This window comes from Microcebus murinus, chromosome 13, assembly GCF_040939455.1.
Source record: "Microcebus murinus isolate Inina chromosome 13, M.murinus_Inina_mat1.0, whole genome shotgun sequence".
Lineage (NCBI taxonomy): Eukaryota > Metazoa > Chordata > Mammalia > Primates > Cheirogaleidae > Microcebus > Microcebus murinus.
The window spans coordinates 17,193,809-17,209,548 of NC_134116.1; the positions used below are offsets into that span (position 1 = coordinate 17,193,809).

General features: G+C 42.6%; 1 protein-coding gene and 1 long non-coding RNA gene across 7 annotated transcripts in view; one reads left to right on the forward strand and one right to left on the reverse strand.

Annotated features, from left to right (window-relative positions):
* Positions 1-15,740, forward strand: part of LOC142874810 (uncharacterized) — a 108,442-nt gene that overhangs the window by 53,793 nt on the left and 38,909 nt on the right. The window lies entirely within an intron of this gene.
* CLYBL (citramalyl-CoA lyase) overlaps positions 1-15,740 on the reverse strand; it is a 246,535-nt gene that overhangs the window by 1,586 nt on the left and 229,209 nt on the right. The gene's annotated exons all lie outside the window — the stretch shown is intronic.

Genomic DNA, 15,740 nt, shown 5'->3' on the forward strand with positions numbered 1-15,740 from the left:
ACTTTATTTATTTATTTATTTATTTTCGAGACAGAGTCTCGCTTTGTTGCCCAGGCTAGAGTGAGTGCCGTGGCGTCAGCCTAGCTCACAGCAACCTCAAACTCCTGGGCTCAAGCAATCCTGCTGCCTCAGCCTCCCGAGTAGCTGGGACTACAGGCATGCGCCACCATGCCCAGCTAATTTTTTCTATATATATATTAGTTGGCTAATTAATTTCTTTCTATTTATGGTAGAGACGGGGTCTCGCTCTTGCTCAGGCTGGTTTCGAACTCCTGACCTCTAGCAATCCACCTGCCTCGGCCTCCCAGAGTGCTAGGATTACAGGCGTGAGCCACCGTGCCCGGCCTGCATAGAACTTTAAATGCAGGACTATATATTCTGGCAACTGATTATTATTTAAAAACATAATTGCATGATCAGGCTAATAGCGAAATGCCTCCTCCTTGCTGTAACATAATTGAGGGGTAACACTATAAGGTGATGAGAAAGGCGCAAGGTCGGACTGCATTGAGTACAGAGGTGAATCTGTTGGTGCACACTGGCAGAAGAGGATTAGAATTACCAGGGTTGTGAGCCTGTCACAAAGAAATCATAGGTCAGATGAATGTTAACACTGGAAAGCATTTCTGAAATCTCCTGGTACATCCCTGTTTTACAGATTCATTTTGTAACCTTCTATAAATGCTTATTGAATGTGTCATGTGACCTAAGCCCTGTTCTATATGAGGAAACTGAGGCCTAGAATAATAGTTAAGTGATCTTCCAAGGTCACGTGACTAGGAAAAGTTAGAGCTGGGGCAAATACTTGGGTCTCAGAGCTTTCAGCCTTCCTTGGAGATAGACCCCCATGTTAAGATAATAAGGTACTTTCTTCAGTGCATCAGAAAAAGAAAAATGGGGCCGGGCGCAGTGGCTCACGCCTGTAATCCTAGCTCTCTGGGAGGCCGAGGCGGGCGGATTGCTCAAGGTCAGGAGTTCAAAACCAGCCTGAGCAAGAGCGAGACCCCGTCTCTACTATAAATAGAAAGAAATTAAGTGGCCAACTGACATATAAAAAAAAAAAAAATTAGCCGGGTATGGTGGCACATGCCTGTAGTCCCAGCTACTCGGGAGGCTGAGGCAGAAGGATCGCTGGAGCCCAGGAGTTTGAGGTTGCTGTGAGCTAGGCTGACGCCACGGCACTCACTCTAGCCTGGACAACAAAGCGAGACTCTGTCTCAAAAAAAAAAAGAAAAAGAAAAAGAAAAATGGACAGACAGATGGCAGCATGCTCACAACCTGAAGTTAATGTCTGGTTATTTAGGTTCTTTTAATCACGTCTTTTTTGTTGCATACAATCATCTTAATTCTCCTTTCCACCTGTTGGCAGGGATGCTGGTGTGAGTGGGGAGCAGGTAGTCTTTTGAGATCTGGAGTTGGGCTGGAGCAGCCCTAACCCCTGCTGATGACAGTCCCTTTGCAGACACTGCAGCCCATATCTGGATTTCACAAGTAACCATCTCAACAGTCAGTGCTGTTCATATTCAGGGCTTCTGGGACAGGTCTGTGGGGGAGTCCCTTATACATAGGATGCAGGGACAAAATGTGGGCAGGGAATTCTTAGCAATGACTTTGGAATTTATCTTTCAATCAAGAGAGATCTAAAAGCCACCTAGGATTGGAATTTCCACCAGTGGTGCCTAACCTCAGCCTTAGAATGATGAGTTTGATTCATGTGAACACCTGTGTGACCTAAAATTCTGTACTGTAAGTCACTTCCCAACTGTGTCATTTTTACTATTTGTACTCCTGTATTGGCCTTTGCCTAATTCCACTCAGCCTAGAGCTAATTCTGGCCATCTCTGTGACCAGGATGAATTTTGTGAATTTGGTTAGAAGTTCCGAGGAGGGTCCCGTAGGTTGGTGTTACACGGCGTGGGTCACATGCTGTTTTACAAAGGCAATCGCCTAGTTTTCTTACTGGAGTAAATGATGAAGACCAAAGGCCTCTTGGTTATCCGCCCACCAAGTGGATTATGGCCTTGTAAAACAGCACATCTGTCCTGCTAAGGCTTAAATAATAGGCTGGGGAGACGAAATTAGCATAGATGCACATGAAATCAAAACGATGGCAGAGAATCCAAATGATGGCTTTGGGTCTATGCCATGTTCCCAAGTCTGCGTTGGGTTCCACATGCATATCAAAGATGAAAAATGCTTCATGTCGTTTTTCAAGACAGGGAGATCATTTCTTTCTTCTATGGTGGCAGCTTTTGCTTGATTTCCTTTATTAAGCTTAAGGTGGAAAACAAAATTTAACATTTCGGTTCCGTGTCTCCCTCATCTCTGCAAATCGAGGATTTTAGTGTTAAGAATTAGATTGTCTGATATAAACATCCTCAGGCTGTCACATGCCAACCTATGATAAGGCTGGCTTCTTCACATATGGATCTATGTGCGGAATGTAAATGGTCTATTGGTCAGGATTTGGAAAAATGTAGTTTGTCAAAAAGCTACTTGGGTTTTTGGGAAAGGTTTGCAATATTCTTTACTGAGTGGTGATAGATAAGTTTCAGCTTCACAGCCCAGTGCTTTCCTGAAAAGCATACAGTTTGGGCATGCCATTTCACAAAGTACAAGGAGCTTCCATCAGCTTGAAGATTCAGACAATAATTTTGTTTAAAATGCCTTTAAATAGTAACTTATTCATGGTTAAATTCTTTAACAACTGTGACTACTACAATAATAATAGCTATAATTTTTACAGCAGTTACTAGTCCCGGGTCTGTGCCTGGCACTTCACATGCTTGATTTCATGGATTGCTCACAATAGCACTTTGAAGTAGACACTATTATCCATCCCCATTAACATTTTTTTCTTCTTCTAGTTGTGGTAAAAACACACAACAAAAACTTTACCCTATTAGCCATTTTTAACTGTACAGTTCGGTAGTGTTAAATATGTTCCCATTGTTTTGCAACAGCTCTCCAGAACTTTTCCATCTTGCAAAACTGAAACTCTGTACCCACTGAACAAAAACTCCCTATGTCTGCCTCTATTCTACTTTTGTCTCTATGAGTTTGGGTCCATCCCCACTTTATAACTGAGGAAACTGAGGCATGGAGAGCTTAAGAAACTTGTGCAAGTCTGCCCTGTAGCTAGTAGGAATAGAATGTGGGTAAAGATCAGGCACCGTGGCTCATGCCTGTACTCCTAGCACTTTGGGAGGCCAAGATGTGAGGATTGCTTGAGGCCAAGAGTTCAAGACCAGCTAGGGCAAGGGCAAGACCCCGTCTCTACAAAAAATAGAAAAATTAGCCCGGTGTGGTGGCATGTACATGTAGTCCCAGTTACTTGGGAGGCTAAGGCAAGAGGATCACTTGAGCCCAGGACTTTGAGGTTGCTGTGAGCTATGATGATGCCATTGTGCTCCAGCCCAGGTGACAGAGTGAGACTCTATCTCAAAAAAAGAAAAGAAAAAGAAAAAATAAAAAGGCAGATCCCTTGGGCATAATTCTACATGGTTTATGCAGAAAGCCTAGAGGTTGATCAGGAATCCTCTGGGTGATTCTAATGCACATTCAAGTTTGAGAACCTCTGTGTTTCAGTTCCCCTGGGTAGAAATGGCTAGGCCGGCTTTGATATGCAGGTGTATAAAGTGAAGAGTCCTCTGCTAGCCTTTTGCAAATGATGCCTCTCTTATAAGTAATCTCAAAGATGCCTAATAACCGAATATGCTTAGTTCATCATTCATCCACTGAGTGTGGACTAAGCAGCTCCTTTGGGTCATGACCTTGGTGAGTCACTTGGGATAGTAAGAGGATAAGACTTGACCTGCCCTTGGGAGCTTACAGTTTGCCGGAGAGGACAGGGAAGAAAAGAAGCAGATGCCACAAAATGCAACAAGAACTAGAGAAAAGGTCAGAGGGGTGAGCACAGAGAAGATCTAAGGCCTCCTTCCCAATCAGGATCATCTGTGCACTGCACACACAGGCTGGTGCTGGTACCTAGCACAACGTCAGAGTGGCGTGGAGCTCCCTACACAACGGGCTTTTATTCAACAATTTCCTATTGCGTTATCTGTTGTAATAAGTTCCTGGGCAACCCTTTTGGCACATCTTACTGTGCACATGTCTGTGATTTCAGACTCCTGGCGGTGAGCGCAAGATCGCCGTAGCACATGTGCTATCTGCAGAGGAAGGACAACAATGACTACTGGGCTATGGTTTTTCTAACACCCCGGCCAGCGCCTGGTGATAAGATACGCATTGAAATAGCATTGGCTTTGTCAGACCCTGAAGTTCTTCATGAGGAGAATCTGACTTACTATCTGGTAGCAAAAGCGCTGCTGCTGCTGATGGCAATGATGACAACAGTAATCACATCTACAGGGAATATTCATACATTTTCCATTTCTGGTACTTAGTTGTTTTCCACATAGACCTAAAAGAGCAATATTCTAGAAATCACGAGTTGGTCCTATTCTTTCCCTACTCACTTTGTTTTCAAATAACTTCTTCTGGCATTCAGGGAGTTCTCTCTGGCACATTCTTTTTTTTTTTTTTTGAGACAGAGTCTCGCTTTGTTGTCCAGGCTAGAGTGAGTGCCGTGGCGTCAGCCTAGCTCACAGCAACCTCAATCTCCTGGGCTCGAGTGATCCTTCTGCCTCAGCCTCCCGAGTAGCTGGGACTACAGGCATGCGCCACCATGCCTGGCTAATTTTATATATATATATATATCAGTTGGCCAATTAATTTCTTTCTATTTATAGTAGAGACGGGGTCTCGCTCTTGCTCAGGCTGGTTTTGAACTCCTGACCTTGAGCAATCCGCCCGCCTCGGCCTCCCAAGAGCTAGGATTACAGGCGTGAGCCACAGCGCCCGGCCTCTCTGGCACATTCTGATGATGGTGTTGCTGTGACTCCCTAAGAGAGATTTCTCTGTCAGTATTAATGACATTATTTGGGTACAGTTGTGACAGCCCTTATTTTTAGGGTGATACCCTTTTCCTATGTGTTCCTTTGCTCAATGAATGATTTACCTCTCCACAGTTCCCAGTGAATTCCTAAACTCTTAGGGTTGGCCGTTATCAAATTTCTCTTCAAGATCTTGGCTGTGCCCTATACTCACTAGATCTCTCAGCCCCGCCATGACCCTCGTGATGTGGCTCTTCCCACTAACACAGTCAGCTGCGCCTTGACACTCCTCAGAGGAGGGAGAAGACGGTGCTCCCAGAGAGCCTCTCGTGGGCACTGTTTTCATTGCTCTTCCCTATTTTTGACCTGTCCCATATGGAAGATCCTTAGACAGGCCCTCATGTGGCCTTGGTTCCCTCATAATTTGGTTGTGACATTCGCTCTAAGGATGTAAGTTTGGTTGCTCAGTGGGGAGGCCACCCGGCACCAAGGCTGGCTGACACAGTGTCACAAGGAGAGTGTGGGCTGTCTGTCTGGGAGTTGCACTTTCCTGATTGGGGTCTTGTTGTCTTTCTACAACAGGCCTGATGGGAGCACTCACTTGCTTTGACTCTGCCTTGGCTTTCTGTGGACTGACATAATCAAGCGCAGTCTCCTTGGTGGAAACCCTAAGGCCCTGCATGGCACGATCAGCTCCTGTCCCCCAGCGCACAGGCACACCCCCCGCCCCATGCTCTTCTCTTCTCTGAAGGCCTTTTCCCTGTCTGCCTGGCAAACTCCTCCTGATGCTTCAAGATGCCAGAAGATGCCACCTCTGGGAAGCGTTTCTAGGCCTCCCTGGTAGAGCTAATCTCTCGCTTTCCCTTCCGTGTGCAGCCTCCTGGTACGGCCCTTGTCCACTATTGTGATTTCTTGTTTACACTGCTGTCCTTCTCACTATGCTCCAAGGCCCCTAGGGCAGGCACAAGGCCCCACATGCTTTTGAAGCCCTGGGACCCAACACCCTGTACATGCCAGGTACCTAAGAGTTGCTCTGTGACCACTGGCTCGATGATTATGAAAACCACTAAAGAAAACAAAGCAAAGAGCAGCAATACCAGCTTGACCAGATGGGGAGACAAGGGTTCCATAGTTAGTGATTTGGGTCATTTTTCTCTTCCATTTTGGACCTTAGGAAGGGAGTGTGTTTCGGCATAGCTTTGCTACAGCACATGGCTGCTATGTCCCTAAGTCACCTGGATACGTGTAGTGAGTTCCATCCTGATTGGTCCCAGGGACCTGTGGCTTTGCCCCTCCACCCCACCAAGCTGTGCAGGCCCCCCTGGTTTACACCTGTGACCATCAGCTCATTTCCCATCCGACACGGACTTGGGGCCAGTGTGCCTGGCACATGTTAGGCCCTGGGACTTACCCCAGCAGGGAACAAGGCAGACATGGTCCCTGACCAGATGAAGCTTCCAGTCTAATGGGGTAGCGGGGAGACATTACACTATAGAAATGATCATATACGTATGGTTGAGTGTATACACCCACAAAGCAATGGTAGTACAAGAGCATGCAACAGGGGACCTGACCTGGTCAGAGGTGGCTTCCTGAAGGACATGATGTTTAAACTGAGATGTGATGGGGCAGCCGACCAGGGGAGGGGGCAGGAAGAGAGACAGCACACGATGGCTCTAAGTGGAGCTCAGCTCTCTTGTGGGGCCTGAGCTTGGGTGACCGAGGAGCGAGGGATAAAAGACAGGATCATACCAGTCTCCACCAGCCTTTCTAGCTGCTGTTTTACCCTCACGTCCCCCTCATCTGCACATGTCTGTCTTTTTTTAAAATTTTATTTATTTATTTATTTTGACACAGAGTCTCACTTTGTTGCCCAGGCTAGAGTGAGTGCTCTGGTGTCAGCCTAGTTCACAGCAACCCCAAACTCCTAGGCTCAAGCGATCCTCCTGCCTCAGCCTCCTGAGTAGCTGGGACTACAGGCATGCACCACCATGCCCAGCTGATTTTTTCCTATATATATTAGTTGGCCAATTAATTTCTTTCTATTTATAATAGATACAAGGTCTCACTCTTGCTCAGGCTGGTTTCGAACTCCTGACCTCGAGTAATCTACCCACCTCAGCCTCCCAGAGTGCTAGGATTATAGGCGTGAGCTCCGCGCCCGGCCTGCACATGTCTTTCTATGCCCCTGGCCTGGTAATATTCATTAGTCAGATGGCCAACACTTGCTGAGCCTCTGGGAGGACACAGTGGCTGACCTCAGAAATTGTAATGTTGGGTTAGGGTCAGGTTAACGAGTGCAAATGACTAACAGTTAAAGTGCAGGCAAGTACGTCACATTTGTGGTGCTTATAGGCCAAGGAGCTGCTGAGAGTATGAGCCATGAAAATGGGGGTGGTTTGGCCAGGGAAGGGCTTCCAGGCACAGATATTGGGAAGCCAGGTTTAGAAGGTCAGGGATGCACGTAGAGAAGTGTGCAAGGGGTTGGCCTTCTTTGTTCTGCAGGAGCCCTGTGTCTCTGGTCACCAGTGACTCAACACACAGGCCAAATGAAGGAGAGTGCAGTGTGAGACACTGGATCTTTCTGAGGCTCTGTCTGTAGCTCAAAGGGTTTCTCTAGGGCAGGCATTCTCAAACTATAGCCCACGGGCCACATGGTGCCCGCCTAGGACATTTATCCAGCCTGCCGGGTGTTTTTGCCGCCGCTGCCTGTCCTGCTTAGCAGCTGACTAGTCCTGGGCCCACAGTGCGCACTCTCCAACGGTCTGAGGGACAGTGAACTGGCCCCCTGTTTAAAAAGTTTGAGGACCCCTGCTCTAGGGCCTGAAGAAAAGGAGCCTAATCTAGTCTAAATTAAAGCAATCTGGAAGAGAGACAACATTTAAAAATATTGGTTCTGCTACTCATTAGGTGCTCAACTTTCCTTATGACAAAGCACATACGGACCTAATCTCTGCTAGGTGAAGCTGGACTGAAACCCAGTGGAATTCCTGTTCTTGCTGCCTGCACTGGTGGACCCAGATTTGCTCCCTCCTGGATCCCAAGGGGAAGAAGCTGAACCACTTGTTTCCTTTCTGCCATTCTGGGCATTTTTCCTCTGTCCAGAGGTGGCTGAGGATCCAACAATGGGAAAGCGAAAAAGCTGGCTAGGCCCAGGGCAGCCATACTTCCACGTGGGACCATGATGCATGGATTGCCCTGGCCTTGCCCAGCACTGGCTTTCTGGGCACCAGAAGCAGGAGCAGGTGGAGGTGGGGAAAAGGATGTAATTTTTCCTTGAGGAGGAAATAATAAGCCCCATAGCACCTATAGCCTATACTCTAGGTAACTGTACCCCTCAGTAACCCTGGAGTATTAGAGGAGGGCAATGTTATCAGGAAGACCCATTACTGAAAAAAAGAGGTTTCATTTGATAGTACCTTATACTATTACAATATACTTTCAAAGACATTTTCTTGTAGTAGGGAAGGCATGATTATCTCAGTCTCACAGATGCAAAAACTGGGGTTTGGTATCAGTTAACCTTTTGAAAGAACTTAGGAGGAGAGCAGGACTAGGATCTAAGGCTTTTCATACCGAATCTCAAACTCTTGCTGTTAATCAGTGTACCCCAAAGTATGGCTGATAACTGTGGCATTTGAGATGCTTATAGTAAAAAATTTAGTGCAGTTATATACTTATTTTATATATACTATGTGTTTTTAATTATATTTTGATATTTATAAAAATAACATATAAACTATTATTTCAGAGACACTACTTAGGATGAGGCTGAAAAAAATAACAATACATAGGTAATGAATGTCCAGATAAGCAAATATGTGACAATGCCATTTTAACAACTGAATTTGGGAAAAACTGAAATATAACAATTTCAGTCTGAGTTTCTACTTGAAAGCTCTTACTATTCATTTTAACAACTGAATTTGGGAAAAACTGAAATATAACAATTTCAGCCTGAGTTTCTACTTGAAAGCTCTTATTATAATTATTATCAGAAATACTAAAATTCAATAATGCAATGTGTGAGTGACATTTTAAGTCTTAAAAACACCCAAAGCTTTCGTTAGAAAGAGTAAAGGCAGTGACATTTGATCCTTGTATATGCTTCTGAATATCAGTAACCCTTTGATGGATAAACATCTTTAAAAATTGCCATGAAGATAGTAAAAGAATATTACTGAAGACTTAGGAAATAGAGAATATATTTTTCTTTTTTTAACACTTTAAATTGTAGTGATAATTTGCTAGATATTTTAATAATATTTTGAATTAAAATTCAGCAGCCATTTACTCCTATTGCCAGATAATTTACAGATGCTAATGTATCTCTACGTGAAATTTCTGAAAGTTCAACTGAAGTCATTCAACATGGACAACAATTCACATTGTGCTAATCTATCGTTACCGCTATCACTGGAATTCAGATGGATGACATTCCGTGGCCTTTGATGGGGAAGCCCTTTAAATGATTCATAAGAATGTACCAGTCGGAGTATCTGGAGGGGTGCGTTTTGCACCTGGCTGGGGAGTTGGGGAAGGCTTGGGGAGGAGCAGCCTGTCGAGCTGCTCGGGCAGCCCCTGGGTGGCTGGCTCAGAGCACAGGCCCAGGGAGGGTGTGGGGTGCAGGGGGTCCTGTCCCCGGGCAGCTGAATGGATTCTTCTTCCAATTCTGAAAGGTGGAAAGGCCTGGAGAAGCTCCTTCTCCCTCCCAGCCTGCCCTGCCATCCCCGTGGCTGGCCGGCTTCATGACAGCACAGAGCAGAGAGCCCTCCGCGGAACGGGCTGCCGGTGCTCCAGGTGCAGCGCTACCTGCCAGGCCCGTGCTGGCCTCGGAGGACACTGGGGACCATCTGCTCCACGCAGGCCCCCCGTGACTTTCCACCAAGCAGCGGCAGGAAACTTTCCGGGATGGGCACATTCTGAGGTGGCACTCAAGTGTCTGCGGCCGGAAGGAAAGGGTAACAAAGCCACCCAGAGGAAAGGGTCTTGCTTTTTTCTGGGTTTTTCCCTTTAAGGCAGCTTGAAGCAGAGGTTAGGAACGTGGGCTTTGGGCTGGCTCAGCTACACCTGAATTTGAATCCAGGAATGCGTTCTAGCTGTGCGATCCACAGCCGGTAAAGTTACATTGCTCAGCCTCAGTTTCTTTATCTGTAAAATGGGAGTGGCAATGCTTCTCTTGTAGGGTTCTTGTGAGGATCGAATCATATAAGTAATGACCTGTCACACAGTGGCTCTCAGCAAATGGGAGGTGTTACTATTGCCACCACTGCTGTGACATACCGCTGTCATGACTGCCACCGCTGCCGTTACCAGTACTGTAATTTCTCCTCCGATTACTATTACCACTACCGTGATCACTGCCCCCAGGATTACTGCTACCACCAGTGCCACTAGTACTACTGTTACTGTTAGCCAGAGATTTAATTCCATTTATCCCAGAAAGGTACAGTAAAAAGCAGAGTATTTGAATTATCACCAGATTTTATGATTTCAGAGTTGCTTTAAGAGCTGCAAGAGTTTGAGAGACATCAGTCTTTTTGAAAATACAATGAGTAGAGGCAGACTCATGCCGGAAGCTTCCTGCCCCCTCTAAACTCTTATAAATCACAGATATAGTCGTCTTTTTTAAGAAGCTAGACTCAGGTGTGTTATGTATTTGGCAGAACATCAGTACGAAAACAAATACATTTTAAAGAATTTAAAAACTTAATATCAGCTAGAGGAGATATAATCAAACGCAGGTGATTTGCAGTTGGGAGCCTGCCTTACAGTGGAGGAAGCACTGAACAGAGGACAGAATCTTTTCAGCAGGTGGCAGACAGGAAAAGGAAGAGGTGTAGGGAAGACACATGGCCAGATGTGTTTGTTAAAAAGGAGGAAATTCCTTGGAATGTGGGAATTGAGTGGATGTAAAATGAATAGATGGCATTAACATTTTGCTTTTTAAAAAGGAAGCGTGAAATTATTTAGCTTTAGCCCTACATGGAAAATGGAAGGATCTGTGTATTGTACTTGGTAAGATTAATGTGTGGCTATTAGCAAGAGTTTCAGGAAGTCAAAGAAAAGATTAGAAGGCTTGGAAGATGGGTTTGGCAGAAGTGAGGCAATAAAGGTTGAGGCACCAAACAGTAGGGAGGAGATCTGAGGTGAATATTTGGGCCAATTTAATACAGGACGAGCATTGAGGCACCTAGTTGCCCCGATGGAGGGTCTCAGTGGACCATAGCCAACCTTTCTTTGTTTTCTTTCTTTTCTCTTTTTTTTCTGTATTTATTTTTGATACAGAATCACACTCTTGTTGCCTGGGCTAGAGTACAGTGGCGTCATCATAGCTCACTGCAACCTCCAACTCCTGGGCTCAAGCGATCCTCCTGCCTTAGCCTCCTGAGTAGCTAGTACTACAGTTGTATGACACCATGCCTGGCTAATCTTTCTATTTTTAGTAGAGACAGGGTCTCACTTTTGCTCAGCCTGGTCTTGAACTCCTGGCCTCAAGCAATTATCTTGCCTCAGCCTGCCAAAGTGCTAGGATTACAGGTGTGAACTACCTCACTGGTCCCATCCTTAACTTTAAAAACTAATTGAGGAGACCAAGGGTGCCTTCACTTTTAAAACTCTTTTCTGAGCCTACAACATGTAGGCAGCAAGATTTATTTTAAAAAAATATTTAGGCAGAATGATCAGACAGGAATAGACAAGTCTTTATTTTAAATACTTTTTCATAAGGAAATCTGGAAAAATCAAGCCAAGTCTGCCATGTAGAAAACTATCTAGTGAAGTGAAAACAATTGGATTTATAAGCATATTAAAATCTAAAGGAGTTATCACATTTGCCAGCAAATTAATTTTGTGCTTAATTTTCTCAGTTTTTTAAATGGCTTTTATTGAGGTATAATTTGCATATCATAAAATTCACCCATTGTAAGTATATAATTTGTCCATTTTTTAGTAATTATATAGACTTCTGCAACTATGACCTCCATTTCAGATTTCTTTTTGAAACTAGAAATCTTATTTAAATTTTTTTTAATTTTTAAAACACAGATAAATGTGTAACAAGCCAAATGTTTAAGTATTTTTATTTAATTTTAAATATTTCACTTCAAATATAAGCTGCTGCTGCCTATGAGAAAAACAGACAATGAATGTCATTTATAGCAGTTTGCAGCTAAGACAAAGAATACTAAACTTCCTCTATCTCAGACACTGTAGGCTTATTATTTCTTGGGAAAACAGACCTAAATGAGCTGACACTAACTAGAAGCCACTTTGGAAGATTTACTAAAATACTAATACATTTTTCAAACTATAACTGATGAATAAAAACTGGTGAAGTAACTGATGAAAAAAATTTTCCTTTAATTTTTCTAGCAGGCAGCAAAAGTATTTATATATACTGTTAAAAACATATAGAATATTTCTTTTTAGCACTGTTGTGGAAACCAGTTAGCTAAATAGTTTCTACAAAATGTGTTTGTGTACCCATTTCTGCCCAAGCTACTGCAGGGAGGTATCTGGTACAGCAGAGAGAATTCTAGGGGAGTGGTGAGAAACTGCCTCACTTTTTTCTGAGGCCCACTAACTGAAAGTGGAGAAAACTAGAGAATTATAGAAATGCTTGACTTATATTTTTAATAAGATAAAAATTCCACTTATCTAACTTTAATATAAAAAAAGAATGACACAATCCCTTAATAAATACAACAAAAATTTAAAAGGATGCTCTGAACTTCTCAATTATAATCAGTTTAAAGGAGAGCAGGTGAGGGATGGAGGGAGGGTGGGGAGATGAAGTGTTGAGAAAGGAAGATATAAAGAAAAAGAGGAGACAAAGAATTTGGGGAGAGCAAGATGAGGGAGGCACAGGAAAGACATACACAGAAACGTGCATAGAGACCTGTACATCAGAGGGGAAAACAGAGGAAGAGGGAAAGAGAGAAAGACGTTCAAGGAGCAAAACGATTCTTTCATGGCCCTCACTTGGATCCTGCCATCACAGACACTGCGAGCCGTGCGTGTGTGTGCTGGGACAGATGGCACTGAGGACGTGACCTTGGTTGCCCATCCTCTGAGCGAGGGGAAACTGAGCTCTGGGCTGTATCTGTCCTCTTTGCCAAAGGCTCCCCCACCCTGCCCTGGGAGCACCCAGTCCACTTTGGGAGAACGAACGAATGATAACGAATAATATGGAATGGGGCTTGCAGTGAACAGGCCAAGAAGCCTCCCTGGGGGACAAGGACAGGGCAGCACTGATGAGGAGGGAGCGGCGTGGGGAGTGACAGCGTGACAGCGGGGAACGCTGGGAAGGCACACGGACACCCCGGGTTCTTTCCTTCCTTGTCAGTTTCTGCTCATGCTCAACAAAAGATATTCGTCAGAAATACCCAAATTCACACTTTGTTACCGAATACTTGTAAGGCTCTACCTCGTTTCGGTCATTAGCGTGGGTATTCATTGAAACCCAATTAAAACCACATTAATGCTAACTGTGGTCATATCTTTATTTACAAACTGAGCCCTGGTTCTGGTCACAGTTCTATCACCGCCTTGGCCATGAGTGGCATTAGGCAACTTTTGAACCCTTGCTGGATTTTATAAAGGGATTTAGTAGAAGATTTCTGAGATTTCATCCAGCTAAAAGAATGACATTTTAAAAAACTGAAATTAAGGGGGAAAAAAAATCCTGAGACACGTAAACCAGAATAAAACGTATTTTCATTAAAATATCCTTAAGAATGTGTTATAAAAGGATGAGGCAAGCAATTTAAAAAGTATCAGATTTAACTTACTTTTAAAACACTCTTATCCTCTAATACTGAACCAGTCATTTGCCACTATAAAAACATGTGAAATAAGATATGATCGGCACTACAATTTCATTACTTTGCTTTAAATGTTTAAAAATTTGCAATTAGGTGTTAATCATACTAATCTTTTTTTTTTTTTTTTTTTTTTCATTCAACAAAGATTTATTTAGCGCCTGCAATGTGCCAGGCCCAGGGGACACAAAATCATACTAATCTTAAAGTCATCACTGGCAGACTCTCAGTTTTTCTAAGAACTGGACATTTTAAAGTCAAAATTATGGCATATAGTTCTGAAAATATTAAATAAACAAGGAAATAAAGGGAGAAATGCAGTTACTACGAATCTCAAAAGTAGAGGTATGTCCCTTCATCTTTCATTTTTACTAGACAAGGCTGGGTTCTGATTTTAGTGTTCTTCTGACAAATCCAGGGCAAGGCTGCAGGTGGGGGCCGATGGGTGTCCGAGGATATATTGCCGTCTATTAGTGGAATCAACCCTTTCAGTTGACAAAGACAACAACCAAATCTTTAGATGGTTTATGTGATCTGCGTGAAAGAGTGGCAGTGGGATTTCTGGCACTTGAATAAGCGGAAACAATATTTTTGGCTAGAGAGACTTCTCCTGAGTTCTCTCAGGGAGCCTTCTAGAAGGCCATCTGGAACAAACAGTATTTCTTTTGTAAAGCCCTGCGTTTGGAAACGCAAATGAAAGGTGTGCGAGTCAAAATCAGATACCTATGAAAATTATTTGCTTTCAATATGGGGGGGGAATTTATTAACTGTTTGTAAATTTTCTAAATGAAAAGACTTACATGAGGGGAAAAAACTCTTTTTTCTTTCTTTTATAAATTCCAAACTTATACTCCAGTAGAGGATGTGCTTATTAATGCAAACTTATTAATTTGTACTGTTGTTCTCTCATGAGTGAAATTAGAATGTTTCAGTTATGTGTGATATTTACAGTTGTTATGGCAGGTAGTGACCTTGTTTTTGACCTTTTTAATTGTTAACTGAACCTAGGATTTTAAGATGAACACTTCCTCTTCCTTGGTCTTTGGCCAGCTTATGAAACTATAATGAATGAAAAATACTGAAAAAGTGAAATCCTTCCAAAACCAAATAAAGCACTTATATAGTCATAATATGAATAAAACAGAGTGTTTGGAAAACTAAAAATTAAACAAAGCCACATGTGTAGCCAGATACTGCAGAAATAAGAATATTCTAGCAAAGTACCATTAACATTCTACCACACATTATACATTTTGCTATTCCTTCACATTTTTCTGTCAGAGTCTCCATTTGGAAAGAAATGGTAAATTCTTATATTAAGATTTCCTGTGATTAGTGATCATTGAAAAAAAGCAACTGTTTTCTTTAGCTGTCATTTTTGCCTAAGAAGTGATGAATTTGGAAAGAGAAAAAATTAACACTAAGTTCATAAGACAGATGTGAGATCATAATACTTGAATGTATATATGTTGTAAAATCTGTATGTTATATTTATATACAAATTATAATTTCTACTGATATCAGTTAATATTAACTATTTGCTTGAGAGGTTTTCATTTTAACCAATTTTCATACTACATAAAATTTTTAGTTGATAAAACTGACAAAATCATATTTATTTAATAAGGAATACTAAATTCAGTTTTTAATTAAGAATTTTCACTTTTGACTCAAGCAGTACGAAAGCAATCCATGTAACTAAAACATTTGTATCCCTGTAATATTCTGAAATTAAAAAAATATTTAGCAATAAAAAAAAAGAAAATACCAAAAGATCCCCGCAAAAAAGAATTTTTCAAATATTATTGGAATCACATTATAATAAATGACATCAAAAATGGAATTAACTTTTAACTTTTAAGAAAAGCCCTTATAAATTTAAAACAAATCATATGGAAATGATTTATCCTGTCTAAAGTATTTTACCAAATAATTTGAAACTAAAATAATTAATGACAAGCAGGTTGTATCTCAAAACACATTTTTCTGGAAGGATGGAAGAAAGAGTCAGTTTCATTAATAT